At 37.3% G+C, this 13,125-nt stretch overlaps 1 protein-coding gene across 1 annotated transcript in view; it reads right to left on the bottom strand.

The window, feature by feature from the left end:
* LOC136858647 (furin-like protease 1) overlaps positions 1 to 13,125 on the bottom strand; it is a 618,861-nt gene that overhangs the window by 54,479 nt on the left and 551,257 nt on the right. The gene's annotated exons all lie outside the window — the stretch shown is intronic.

Below are 13,125 nucleotides of genomic sequence, written 5' to 3'. Positions count from 1 at the left end.
TTCCTATCTAACACATGCTGGAACAAAAATATTGTAGCTACAATAAAAATAAATAACAAATAACAGAGAGAAGCAAATACGTAAGTACCATACTAGACTTCCTAAGACAATCTAAGTTTTAAAATAAAGATCACACTCAGCAAAAGTTAGTTTTGAAAATAGGATGGAAAATCACAACTCGTTATAGTATACTCTCTTTCATTTTCATGCTATTGGTGTGTCTTCTTAATAAACACTCATTTTTGGTTTCAAATACAAAACTGATCTACTTTCCATACCTAGTTCTGTGTCAGCTTTGGGTGTTTGGAAGGGGAAGCTCTCAACCAGTTTTGAAGAGAAATGATTTTCAATGGTGAACAGAACAGATGACTTACATTTATCATTGCTAAAAAGTCCTGCATAACCTTCCATCCATTCATCAGCATATATCGTACAGCATCAGCGCCCATATGACAGTTTGTAGGTGGGGGGCCCAGACCTGGGGGTACGTAGTATTTTTAATATTTTGGAAGATAAATGGCAAATTGTATTCTGTGGTGGAATAATCCATGGTGTTCCCTGTCTGTTGGTGGGGAACGGTACTACCGCTTCTATTAATACTGACTTTTACATCATTTTCTTGAAAGGAAAACACCTGACTAGACTAGATTTTTGCCTTTCCCTGAGAGCTAGGAGGGGGGGGGGGTTGCTGCCCCACCTTGCCCCCCTGGTATGGGCGCCCTTGTCGTACAGTAGATTCGCACTAATTCAAACCCCAATGACCTGAAAACATGGTTAGACCTAATCCAAACTAAAAATATTTGAAGTACCTTCCAAAGTTATACTGTACTTAAAAAAAAAAAAAAAGAGCCCACACACCATTTTTGAAAAAAAATTATTTCTGGTTTTTTATTCATTGATGAAATCAGTATAATATAATATTTCACTGTACTGCAATAGTATTTTGAGGCAGAAATCACAGAGTTTGGTTACATAGAAAGTAATAAAAAAAATGCTCCATAAATATCAACCACTGGCTATTTCTCTTCATAAAGTCAGTTATTCTTGTTTGGTTATTATATGCCGTTGAGCTCTGTGGCTAACTGGTTAGCACTTTGACCTTTGGTCCAAGAGGCCCTACTTTCGATTCCCAGCTGGATTGGGGATTTTAACCTTCATTGTGATGACATTTAGGATACCGTATGTGTATTACTGAAAACAATTTTTCATGTATTATAGTCCAGCTTATGTATTTAAATTTAATTATGTGTATATAACTCGTGTACTAAAGGTTAGGTTACATTTATTGGTTGTAAATAAACATTTTAAGGGGTACTCTCGGTTGTAGCCAACAAAACATCACGATCTTACAATTTTTGGCAATTATGCATAGTCCGGTTATTATTTTTGCCCAAACGAGTAAAATTTCTTCCAATAAGGCAGCAATGACAAAGCTTTAGTCGAGCAGATAATAATATGGCCTAATGTTTCGATTCTGCTGCTTAGTGCCAAGTTGCCGACCAAGATAAATTAATTTGATAGGTCGACTTAAATCGAACATTACTTGAAATCTTCTCCAGCTGTTGTGAATAACGCATTGATGCCAACTGATTGATGAACTTTCAAATCGGAAGTAATATTTGCGGACTAGGTAGACAGTATCTTTTTCTTAAACCGTCTTCAAATCCCCCACATTCCCCCTTTAAAAAAGCCCTGATTACAAATATTGAAATCATACAAATCAGCTGATTTACTCAACCATATGCCAACAGCAGAATATTGAAAGAGCAAAAATAATTACAAACAATAAAAGAATGTTAAATATCTTGTCAGCAAAATACCTTAATTTCTCTTGAAGCCTTTTTATGTTCTTTAACTAAATTTACAACACTACCACTATTATACTGATTACAAAGAAATTGTTTCCTTCCTGACAGGTACAACAGAAGTACTATACAAAATATTGTTTCTACTATGTTACCTATACAAATGTAAATGAAGAAAGTGCAGAAGGTATCAATCCATATAATTAAGTGTCTTTATAAGTATCCCACCAAAAAATCTATACCGGTAGTTATTTAAACAAAAAAAATGGAATATTATTTCCCAATAATAATAATAATAATAATAATAATAATAATAATAATAATAATAATAATAATATCAATCAGTCACTACTGCTCTGCATGTAGGGCAGTCGCCCAGGTGACAGATTCCCTATCTGCTGTTTTCCTAGCCTTTTCTTAAATGACTGCAAAGGAATTGGAAATTTATTTAACATCTCCCTTGCTAAGTTATTCCAATCTCTAACCCCCCTTCCTAAAACAAATATTTGCCCCAATTTGTCCTCTTGAATTCCAGCTTTAACTGACAATGGGGTTCGAACGCACTATCTCCCGAATGCAAGCTCACAGCATGGCAATAATTACACTAGAAATCTGAAGTGCATATAGGCATATCCTAATGTTTCATCTTTTGCATAATGAGATAAGGTTTGTGTTCTTTGTGTGCAGTTGAATAGTTGGCATAGTGGACGTTAAGAGCTTCAGATTTCACAAATGCAGTCGCTGGATACCTGGAAACAGTGATAAAAGTCCTGAATCGCTCCTCTCATGTAGAGGTAATGTAACACAAAATTGGCTGCTTTCAATTCATCATTGTTCATGGCAGGACTACTAAAGAATTCTGGGTCTATTTGTGCAGTATTCTGGAGTTGTTGATCCAGGAATCTTTTGGTAGCTGGGGTTGGTGTCAGATTATAAATTATCGTCAGGTCCTTTTTGAAGGAAGATGTTCCTCCTAGCTGGTATACAAGTTAATTGGGTGAGAACTTTGAGATTCAGGGTGCTGTTTTTATGTATCTGACTTTAGTTCTGTCTAAAGTTTACAGATTCGTGTATGATAGGTATAACCATGTTATCTCGATTTACATATGATCCAAATATGAAACAAGGTAAACTGAACCTACATAACTTACAACACGCAATTGACCAAACACCAGTAGGACTACTCAATGTAAAATTTAATTAAATATCACTGATCTTAATTACTACGAGTAAACACTAAACACCAATATTTATAGCATTAAATGAACCACACACACAAAATTAACCAAATTTCAATAATCATTGCAATAAGATAGAGCACTTGCAACAGCTGACCATTCACCAACATGTCCAGCAATGAACCTCAATGAAGATTAAACCTTTGCACTCACACATCAGATGTGTTCCAGCCACATGATCACCTATGAAGTAGCTGCTCATGGTCTACAGAATAGATTTTTCCAAAGACATAGAGTAACTAAATGGGAAACCACTCCACATTTCATCTAGCCACACACTCAGAAGATTACATCAGATGGTGCTGAGTGAAGTAACAGACAGAAGAAAGAAAAATAATGAGAAACCCACTTCTCCCAAACCTTTTCAGTGAAACCAGGCTATCATGGAGGGGTTTGATTTGAAACATTCTAGGCAGACAGATAAATGAATACATACCTAAAATTCTGCATTTCTATGTAATGTAATCATGTAAGGCACCTTATTTCAGTTAAGATTAGTATAAAATAATTTACCCTTAAGAACAGCAATACCGTACATTGATATGTTTCCACAAAAATAGATATAAGTCGAGTTACATAACCAACAAAACTTATTTGATTGCTAGGAGTTAAATTATCCAGGACAACTATACTGAATCAATTGATTGTCCTGCATAAACCAAGTCTGTAGGATCAATAAGGCGTCTAGTAAAAATAGGGGATCACATGCAATTCAAATTCATGTTCAGGTAATAATACTCTGGAGTTGCCTGGTGCAGGTTTTTCAAGTTGATGTCCATGAGCAATCTGCACGTCTGCGAGACCTACCTAGGATGAAATTTAATGCTGAAGACTGCACACATACCCAGTCTCTGAGCCAGAGGAATTATCCAATGAAGATTAAAACCCTCAACCTGGCCAGGAATTGAACCTGGGATCCCTGAAACCAAAGGCCAGCAAGCTAACCAGTTAGCCACAGAACCAGACTTGTCCAGGTTATATAGGTTGAATAAAGTTCCCTCTATGATAGGTGTGGATTTAGGGGAGGGACATAAGTCACAGCTGCCCCTGGTGGTCCCAATTCACAAATATTTATATACATACATATATATACAAATTTATATACACAAATTTAGACTTGTTTGTTTGTTTAAACCAAATAGTGACATAGCACATGTTCTGGAAGCTGTATCTATGAATGAAAATAATTTTCCATGTTCTACACACTAAGTCTAAGGGGAACTCTTGCTTTGGTATACATACTGGGAAAAAAGAAATATTAAAGATCTTCTGATCTTGACATTATGGAAAATGATTCTTTGGCTGTTTCTACACCACTTATAGTGGATAAGATTGGGAAAAAATTGAAATATGATGCTTGCTCCCCACTCCTTCATAAATGTGTTCTTGATAAGCTACTGCACTATGACCAGTGATACCTACTGTATAGCCTACATTCTTGTTATGTATACAGTAACAAGTTGTTACTTTCCATGTGACTTACTGTTTCTACAAAATATTAAGGTATACTTAAGGTATGAGAAATGTAATATACAAACAGGATGTTAATACATCAACACAAACACACAATGCATCCACATAGAGAACTACGTAAAACTCACACTCAGCCAAAATTATTGTCAGTACAAGTCCATTTTTATAGTAGATACTACATTTATTTACTAAAAAGACAGAATAAATATGCCTGAAAATATAAATAAAATTGACAACTAAAGGAACAAATGTTAGTGAGAAACAAAGCAAACAAATATTTCACAAAAAATATAAAAATTGGAATCACATGGTTTCTCATCACACAAGAAGGAATTTCATTTTGAAACTTTAATGGCTGACTCTTCATAGTCATATATCATAAATATATTTCCTTATTGTATTATGTTTTATTTTTATATTCTTTGTAAGGAGGTGCGCTGTTCTAAAAAGGGTTGGTACAAATTTATAAGATGTCACTCTGCTTTTGTTTCTTAAGAATATACCATACTAGTCAATTTAAGCATGATTTAATACTTTTAAAGAATATGCACTTTTCAATCTTGTATGTCTTCACACACACTCTCTCTCTCTCTCTCTCTCTCTCTCTTTTTTTTCCTTTTTTTTCTTTTTTCATTTCATTATAGACTGTTATGTCTTCCAGCATTCAGTCTGCTAGCCTCTCGAATTTACTAAATGCCTCCACAACCCTCGTTTAGTAGAATATCTATTATCTTTAAATCATTAGAAACAGAGTCTAACAATCATACTCTTCATCTCCCTTTACTTCTCTCAACCTCCATGACTGAGTCCATTATTCTCCCATTTGCCTCACAGGATTCAACCACCGAAGCCAGTTTATGCATATAGCTTCGTCAATCAGGTTCATTCCTAAATTAGCCTTTATCTCCTCATTCTGAGTACCTACTTCCCTGCCTTTGTACCGACCTGTTTTTGTAAGCAGTAATTCTTGCCATTTTCATGACTATTACTTCCAACTTATGAATAAGATATCCTTAGTCCACCCAGCTTTCGCTGCCATAAAGCAAAGCAGGTCTGAAAACAGACTGGTGTAAAGATATTTTCATCTGGGAGCCAACTTCTTTCTAACAATACTCTTGTCGCAGCTGTGAGCTCACTGCATTAGCTATCCTAAATAATTGAAATGATCTACCCGTTCTAGTTATTTATTCCTAACCTGACATTAAATTCTCTTCAGTTTTGGAAAGGCTAACTTTCATATCATGCTCATTGAACCTATTTTCAAGTTCCAAAAATATTAAATTGCACGCTTTCATCAGCGTCTGTAATTAACACTAAGTCATTGGCATAGGCCAAACTGCTTACTACATTTCCACCTAAGTGAATCCTTCCCTGCCACTTCATACCATTCAGTAGATGATCCATGTAAGCTATGAATAACAAAGGTGAAAAATTACAGCCTTGTCTAACCCCTGTAAGTAACTTGAACCAATAACTCATTCTACCATCAATTATCACTGCTGCCCAATTGTCAACATACATCCCTTGTATTGCTTTTAATAAAATATCCTTAATCTCATTATTCCCCAGAATGGCTTACATCTTTTCCCCAGTACTCTGTCATATGCCTATTAATAGATCCCCATCGAATTCCACTTTGCCAAGTTGTTTCCAAGAAACCACTTGCCTGTCAAATGGAAGTGGGACTCAGTAACTCCCATAGATCTGAGGCTTGTTTAAAACATTCTGAGCCTGCTCGGTAAAAATTCTATGAAGCAGGATGCTATCCTACTTACTGACAGTCCCAGTGAGAATTTCTCCTCTAGGAGGTTAGGGACCAATAGTCAACTGTACAGTCCTAGCTGCCTGAGTACAGAAAGGGCCATGACTCAGAATATGTCTGAGATGCCCACTCCTATTCCATAGCAACTGACATCCCAACTCTTAGGACTATTTACTAGGCCACTCAGCTGTTGCTCATGATTGACTAACAAGATGTGGTTATAGTAACACACACCATAAACCATTTGTTTAAAAATTATTATTGTTGGAACTGTAATTATATGGGCCTAAGTCTGGCATAGGTGCAGTGGAACTTGGAAAAGGGTAATCGTGGGCAGGTATGAAAATACCAAATGTAGGATAAACTGTGCTAGGATTCAAACCTGGGATTTCTTAATAGTAAAGTTTTACAGCAATATCACTGAATATGACTTAAAGAATGTAGACATAAATGTAGACATCAGTAATAATTTAATATTATAATCATACTTTTTAGTAAAAGTTTTTATTCAGTCCATTCAACAATGTTTTGTTCCACCTATCAAATTCAGAATATACCAGTATGCAAGATTACAGAGCCAGAAAATGGAAAAAGATGAAGTAAGAACAGCTTACCAAGGAAAAGATTTGACAGAAAAACACATTGTAGAATAGAACATCACAAGTAAAGAAGTTCTTGATCAGTGTATGCAGATCTGAGACTAGAATGTTATCTATTACAGGAGAACATACATGTTATTACTGTGTAAAGATGTATTTTAATTTGTTACTGTACATGTTTTATTGGTTTTAGCCCATGATAGGTGGTCAATTTTATTAAATGTATTGACTGACAGCAACACTCCTCTCTTCATGACACACTCAACATCTGAAATTCTTCTTGCATTTCATAAGTAAAGGCAACTGTGTTACATCTTCTATGAAGCTTCAGTGATGGAAATCTACCACGTATGTTTGAAGGCCACTAGGTCCAGGTGCAGGAACCAACAACAGGGGTCAATTGAAAGATACATAAATAAATATAATTTTGTTATGCATAATAAGCTCAAAAGTACATTACAAGGAAGTTTTGTCACTTACAATAATTTGATTTAACACGTTGACTCCTTCACAATCAAATTGCTTCAGATGAATATGACATGTTTTGTATTGAGTCCGCTTTTGCACCCCCATTAAATGATGGGACAACCACCCCTTACACAAATTTTGCACATTTGCAAGTCCTGTCTTCAGTTAAGAACTTTCGATACTGGCCACCAATATCTCACATTGAGTGTACATTATGATACCAATATAGTTGGTCCATTGTTGGACATTATAAATTTTCTAGCTCTTATTCTTGGCTGCCAGCGTTTCACCCCAGGGCTCATCAGTTGGTAAATAGCACACCTACCTAGTGCATATCATGGAGGCCACTGCGTAGGCTACTTGGAGCCACCGGCAGTGTCAATGCACTATGCGCACTGATGAGCCCAACTTAGCATACTGGGGCGAAACGCTGGCAACCAGGAATGAGTTAGCTGGAAAATTTATAATGTGCAATAATGGACCAACTATATTGGTAATGTATAGGCTTTTGGGCTTACGTCTTACATTCACAACACCACAGATCGAATTGCCAAGGACCTCCACAAACACAATATAGAAACTGTGTTTGGCACCGCCACAAAAGTTGCTCACAGTCTGAGTAAAACCAAGGACAAACTGTCCCCACTTTTACATCCTGGGGTATACGAAATTCTCTGTACTTGCGGTAAGGTATACATCGGCCAAACGTGCCGGTCCACTGGTACCCGTATCAAGGAACATGAACGTAATATTCGTCTCAACCAACCAGACAAATCGGCAATAGATGAGCATGCTCCATCGTGGGTCACGATGTCATGTTTCAAGATGCTCGAGCTCTTACCCACACTGAACACTACAGGTCCAGGATTATACGGGAAGCTGTGGAAATACATAGATATCCTAACAATTTCAACAGGGACACTGGCTATCAATTAAGTAATACCTGGTTGCCAGCCATTAAGAATTTACATAGGTAGTTCCCCTCCCCTGTCCCTTCACTACTGTTATTTTGTCTCGGTTATTTTCCAAATTCGCACGTTCCTCATCGCCAGATGTTTCATTCCAGGCTTGTGTCAATGTCGTACACCTGTCAGTGTCATATTATGTTATGTACACATGTTATGTGAACCTCTTCGATCGATTCTGATGAATGTAGGATGCTAAAAGGTTTGTTTTATCACCTATTCAATACATAAAAATTTTACAAATTAGGAATTTATTATTGATTCCACTTGAGACATGTTTCGCCCTTCATTGAGGGCATCATCAGTCAAATTATCACCTAAAGGCAAAAAATCAGGTACCTGGTTAGTAGTTGACATGCACAAATTAATACATATTATTAATACACATTACAAAATTAAGTATGAGAAACAGTTGTACAATAGTGACGGTTGAACATATAGGTTTATAGAATAAGAAGTCAGCACCAATGCGTAAAATTAAAATAGTAGAGTTCGGCAGTGGTGCTCTGGAGAACAGTTGACGCAATCATAGGAAAATATACAGTTTTAAAAATATTTACATTATAACAATCAAGGGAGAAAAGGTGTAGTGTTCGGCGTCAATGTTTGTAACCAAAAATTAATGTCAAAGGTTGGTAACTATACAGTATTTACATTGTCCAATTGAACAGTTGAGATAAAGTTTTAAAAATATTTACATTATAACATTCAGGGGAGAAAGGGTGTAGTGCTCAGCGTCAATGTTTGTAATAAAAAATAATGTCAACGGTTGGTAACTATATAGTAATTACATTGTCTAATTGAACAGTTAAATAACTACACCTTTTCTCCCTTGATTGTTATAATGTAAATATTTTTAAAACTTTATATTTTCCTATGATTGCGTCAACTGTTCTCCAGAGCACCACTGCCGAACTCTACTATTTTAATTTTACGCATTGGTGCTGACTTCTTATTCTATAAACTTATATGTTCAACCATCACTATTGTACAATTTCTCATACTTAATTTTGTAATGTGTATTAATAATATGTATTAATTTGTGCATGTCAACTACTAACCAGGTACCTGATTTTTTGCCTTGAGGTGATAATTTGACTGATGATGCCCTCAATGAAGGGCGAAACATGTCTCAAGTGGAATCAATAATAAATTCCTAATTTGTAAAATTTGTATGTATTGAATAGGTGATAAAACAAACCTTTTAGCATCCTACATTCAGTATCTTCAATACGGATAACAATGATTTTTATCACTTGCAACGATTCTGATGATTCGGACAGCTTCCGCTTCAAGCGCTAGCGCTGTGCCATGTCTGGAGAGCCATCTGGTGGCAAATAAACGTACCATTTCAACTTCTATTATAACACCTAAATTTGAAGAGTCATTGTTTAAGAAGCCTTTCTCGTGGATAGTCGATATTTCCTTCTGATGACGCTGAGCACAGTTCTCTGAGAAACATAAAGAATTTCATCTTATTTTCTTGACACGGCATAAGCCCAAAAGCCTATACAGTATCATGTCTATAAGTATGGGCCGTGAAAGAACTGATGGCAATATATTGGTATTATAAATTTACTAATTCGGAACGAATATTTCAGGTTCCCTATGGGAATCAACATCTTTATCATTGAGTGTACATTGCACGACAGTTAACAGTTACCGCATGTCCACGTTCCAAGGCATGGTAAGTCTTTATTCAGACATTATCGTGGAACCTCTGGCAGTGGTTTAACCTCCACAATATGGCAACTCTGATACGGGAAGCTCAAAACAGGAAAATTTACTCCATGACTATTGCCAAGCTTTTGTGAGGAAACAGCACTAGAATATAGTAAGAAGAAAAAGGAATGGATGAAATGAACCAAGTTATTTCCATCATTTTGAGTTATTTTGGTAAGGAAAAATTTAAATAATATACTATCAAAAGATTTGTCAGCCTATAATCACTACATCATTTAGAATTTGATTTCTTTTGCAGGCTGATAAAGGTGGATTTCAGGGAATCTGTACGGATGTTTCCTGTATTGTAGATATGGTTCAAATGCTTCAAACGGAAGTCATTATTAATAATATCAATTAATTTAAGTATGTGTGCACTAATTTGATTTGGTTCAACAGCGAGATTCTGCAAGGCCTAATACTTCCTCCTGCCCATCCTTGAGAATCTCTGGACCATTCAGTTCCTCTTTGATATCATCCGACGAACTGACCGACCGACCGACCGACCGACCGATCTATTTTGGTCACAAATATGTGCGAGAGAGATGAAGGTAATACCCTTATGAATGCTTCTACTCACCAGAAACCATATGCCAATGGTGATTTTCCCTCCCAATGCACTTCTTTTGTTTTGTTTCTGAAGGTAGCCTAGTGCTAACCCAACTAGCTGCGTAGTTGGTTTGTAATTGCACAAGCGTGTGTCTAATCGCGTTCTGAATTGTAACTATGGCATGTAGGAACAATATAAATGATGTAAGTGATGCTAATTTACAAAGCACAGTTTTTCAGCTGCTTGAAAATTATCTTGGCCAGGGGTATACAGTCTATATGGACAATTTATTACAATAGCGATGAACTCGTGAAACATTACGGGAACAGAACACTAGGTCAAATTGGGGTGTACCAAAAGATCTAAAGGAACACAAGGGAATTCTCAAATGGGGGGGAAAAGTGAACCCGACATACAAGTACAGTCACCTCTCTCTGACATCTCAGCTCCATCTACTTCATCAGCTCCAAGTCAACGTCCCGCGATTTTGCCGCCAAAAAGGGCACCGGCCAAGGATCACCATTTAGGTTAGATGGGAAGAGAAAAGAGCATATTGTCTTGAAGTTTCCACCATCAAATAAAGTCAAGTTCCCCTCAAGAAGGCGCAGTGTGCACTTCAAAAATAAAATTATTAGTGAAACACGCTATTTTTGTGGAAAGTGTGGTGTTCCATTCACCCAGGAAGTGTGTCATTACCTACTACACCCTACAGAGATACTAGAGGACTTTATTAAGGTATGTGGAAAATTTTGTTTCTATATCTTGTTTAGTTTTGAACTTATTGTGAAAAGAATTCGTTGTTGTTTGCTCTGCCACTAACAGGTAGAATAGCTGGGCCAGCCCTTTAAATAGCCCGCTCAGATGATGGTCGTGAATGTGTTAAAACAGAGGACTTTTCCTCTTAGTCAAACTTACAACCTGACTTTTCACCCTATCTGCTATCCATCTCACATTTGCAAGGTCTTTTTGCAGTTGCTCACAATCCTGTAACTTATTTATTACTCTTATACAGTATAAAATCATCCATAAAGAGCCTTATGTGTGATTCCAGTTCGTTACTTGTATTATATATATAACATGCCAAAAGTCATGGATAGCAGTATTTAAAGTTAGTCAGTGGCACCATCGTACTGTTACATCTTGGAAGTGGCCAGGCCTGTATCAGGTGCGATCTGACATCTTGAGAATGAGTTTAACACTGTCTGTGCTGGTCGTGGCAAGGCGACATGAATTATTTTCTTTCTAATGGGGCATGATAGTGGGGGCAAGTTTTGCGGATATTTAACATTCTTCGATCGATGGTGTCTCATGTGTATCATGAATACATTGTGGAAGGCATTACCGACCCACAGTAAACAGCAGAATGACTGACCATGGGTGCAATTAGTAGCATCTGGCTAGAATTGTCTGTTGTAACAGACAAACCATAATGGCTCAAATCACATCCACATTCAATACAGATGCATATCCAGCAGGTTAGTGCAATGTCATTGGGATTTGAGAACAGAAGGTCTACCAGAGTGCCTTTGTATCACCACGACACCGGGCACAGCATCTCAACTGGATGTGTGATGTTGCTAATTGGACTGTGGAGGAATGGTGACATGTAGTTTGGTCCGAAGAGTTGCTGTTCCAGTTGTTCTGAGCAGTTGGCAGGGTTCAGATATGGCACAGACCTATAAAGCCATGGACATGGGTTGTCAACAATGCACCAACTATGCACGTAGCTTCATAATGGTGTGGATTCATGTGGCATGGGTTTAATCCGCTGATCCACCTGAACAGGTTGTTGACAAGTGACTGTTACAATGAACTGCTTAGTGACCACTTGAAGCTCTTCATGGATTTCACATATCACAACATTGATGTGATATTCCAACAGGATAATGCACCATATCATCGGGTCAAAGTTGTCCAGAATTGGTTTGAGGAGTGTTCTGGAGAGTTTGAATGACTGCTGTAGCCACTTCATTTGCCTAATGTGAACCCTGTCAAACACTTATGGGATGAGGTATTGAGATCCATTCACACCCAAGACCCTGCACCTACAAGGAGCATGAAGCTGTGGGTAGCCATTTAAACGGCATGTGTCAGAATCACTCCAAACTCCTGGGATTGATGTCATGATGACTTGCTGCATTTAGCCAAGCTAGAGGGAGCCGTACGTGATACTAGATGTCTGTCCCATAGCTTTTGGCATGTCACTGTATACAAGAAAACAAAGGTCTAATAATACTGCCTTACAGAATCCCCTCATAATCATCACAGGATTGGATAATGCTTCACCTACTCTGTATATCCAAGTTCTATTTTCTAGAAAATTGGCCACCCATTTAATCGCTATTAGAGACCTCATCTCATTTCCAAAAATTGATGCCTGCTTGGCCATCGAATGATGCATAGTGCACTGGCTCCGGGTAGCCAGCGCAGTGGCCTCCACGGTTGGAACTGTAATTATATGGGCCTAAGTCTGGCATCGGTGTTGAGTCTTGAAGTATATACTTCTCCAGCCTAAAAAGAAAACCCCTTACGCCGATTTTATT

Source organism: Anabrus simplex, chromosome 1, assembly GCF_040414725.1.
Source record: "Anabrus simplex isolate iqAnaSimp1 chromosome 1, ASM4041472v1, whole genome shotgun sequence".
Classification (NCBI taxonomy): domain Eukaryota; kingdom Metazoa; phylum Arthropoda; class Insecta; order Orthoptera; family Tettigoniidae; genus Anabrus; species Anabrus simplex.
The sequence above is the reverse complement of the archived record's forward strand: the minus strand, read 5'-3'. Positions and strand labels throughout refer to the sequence as shown.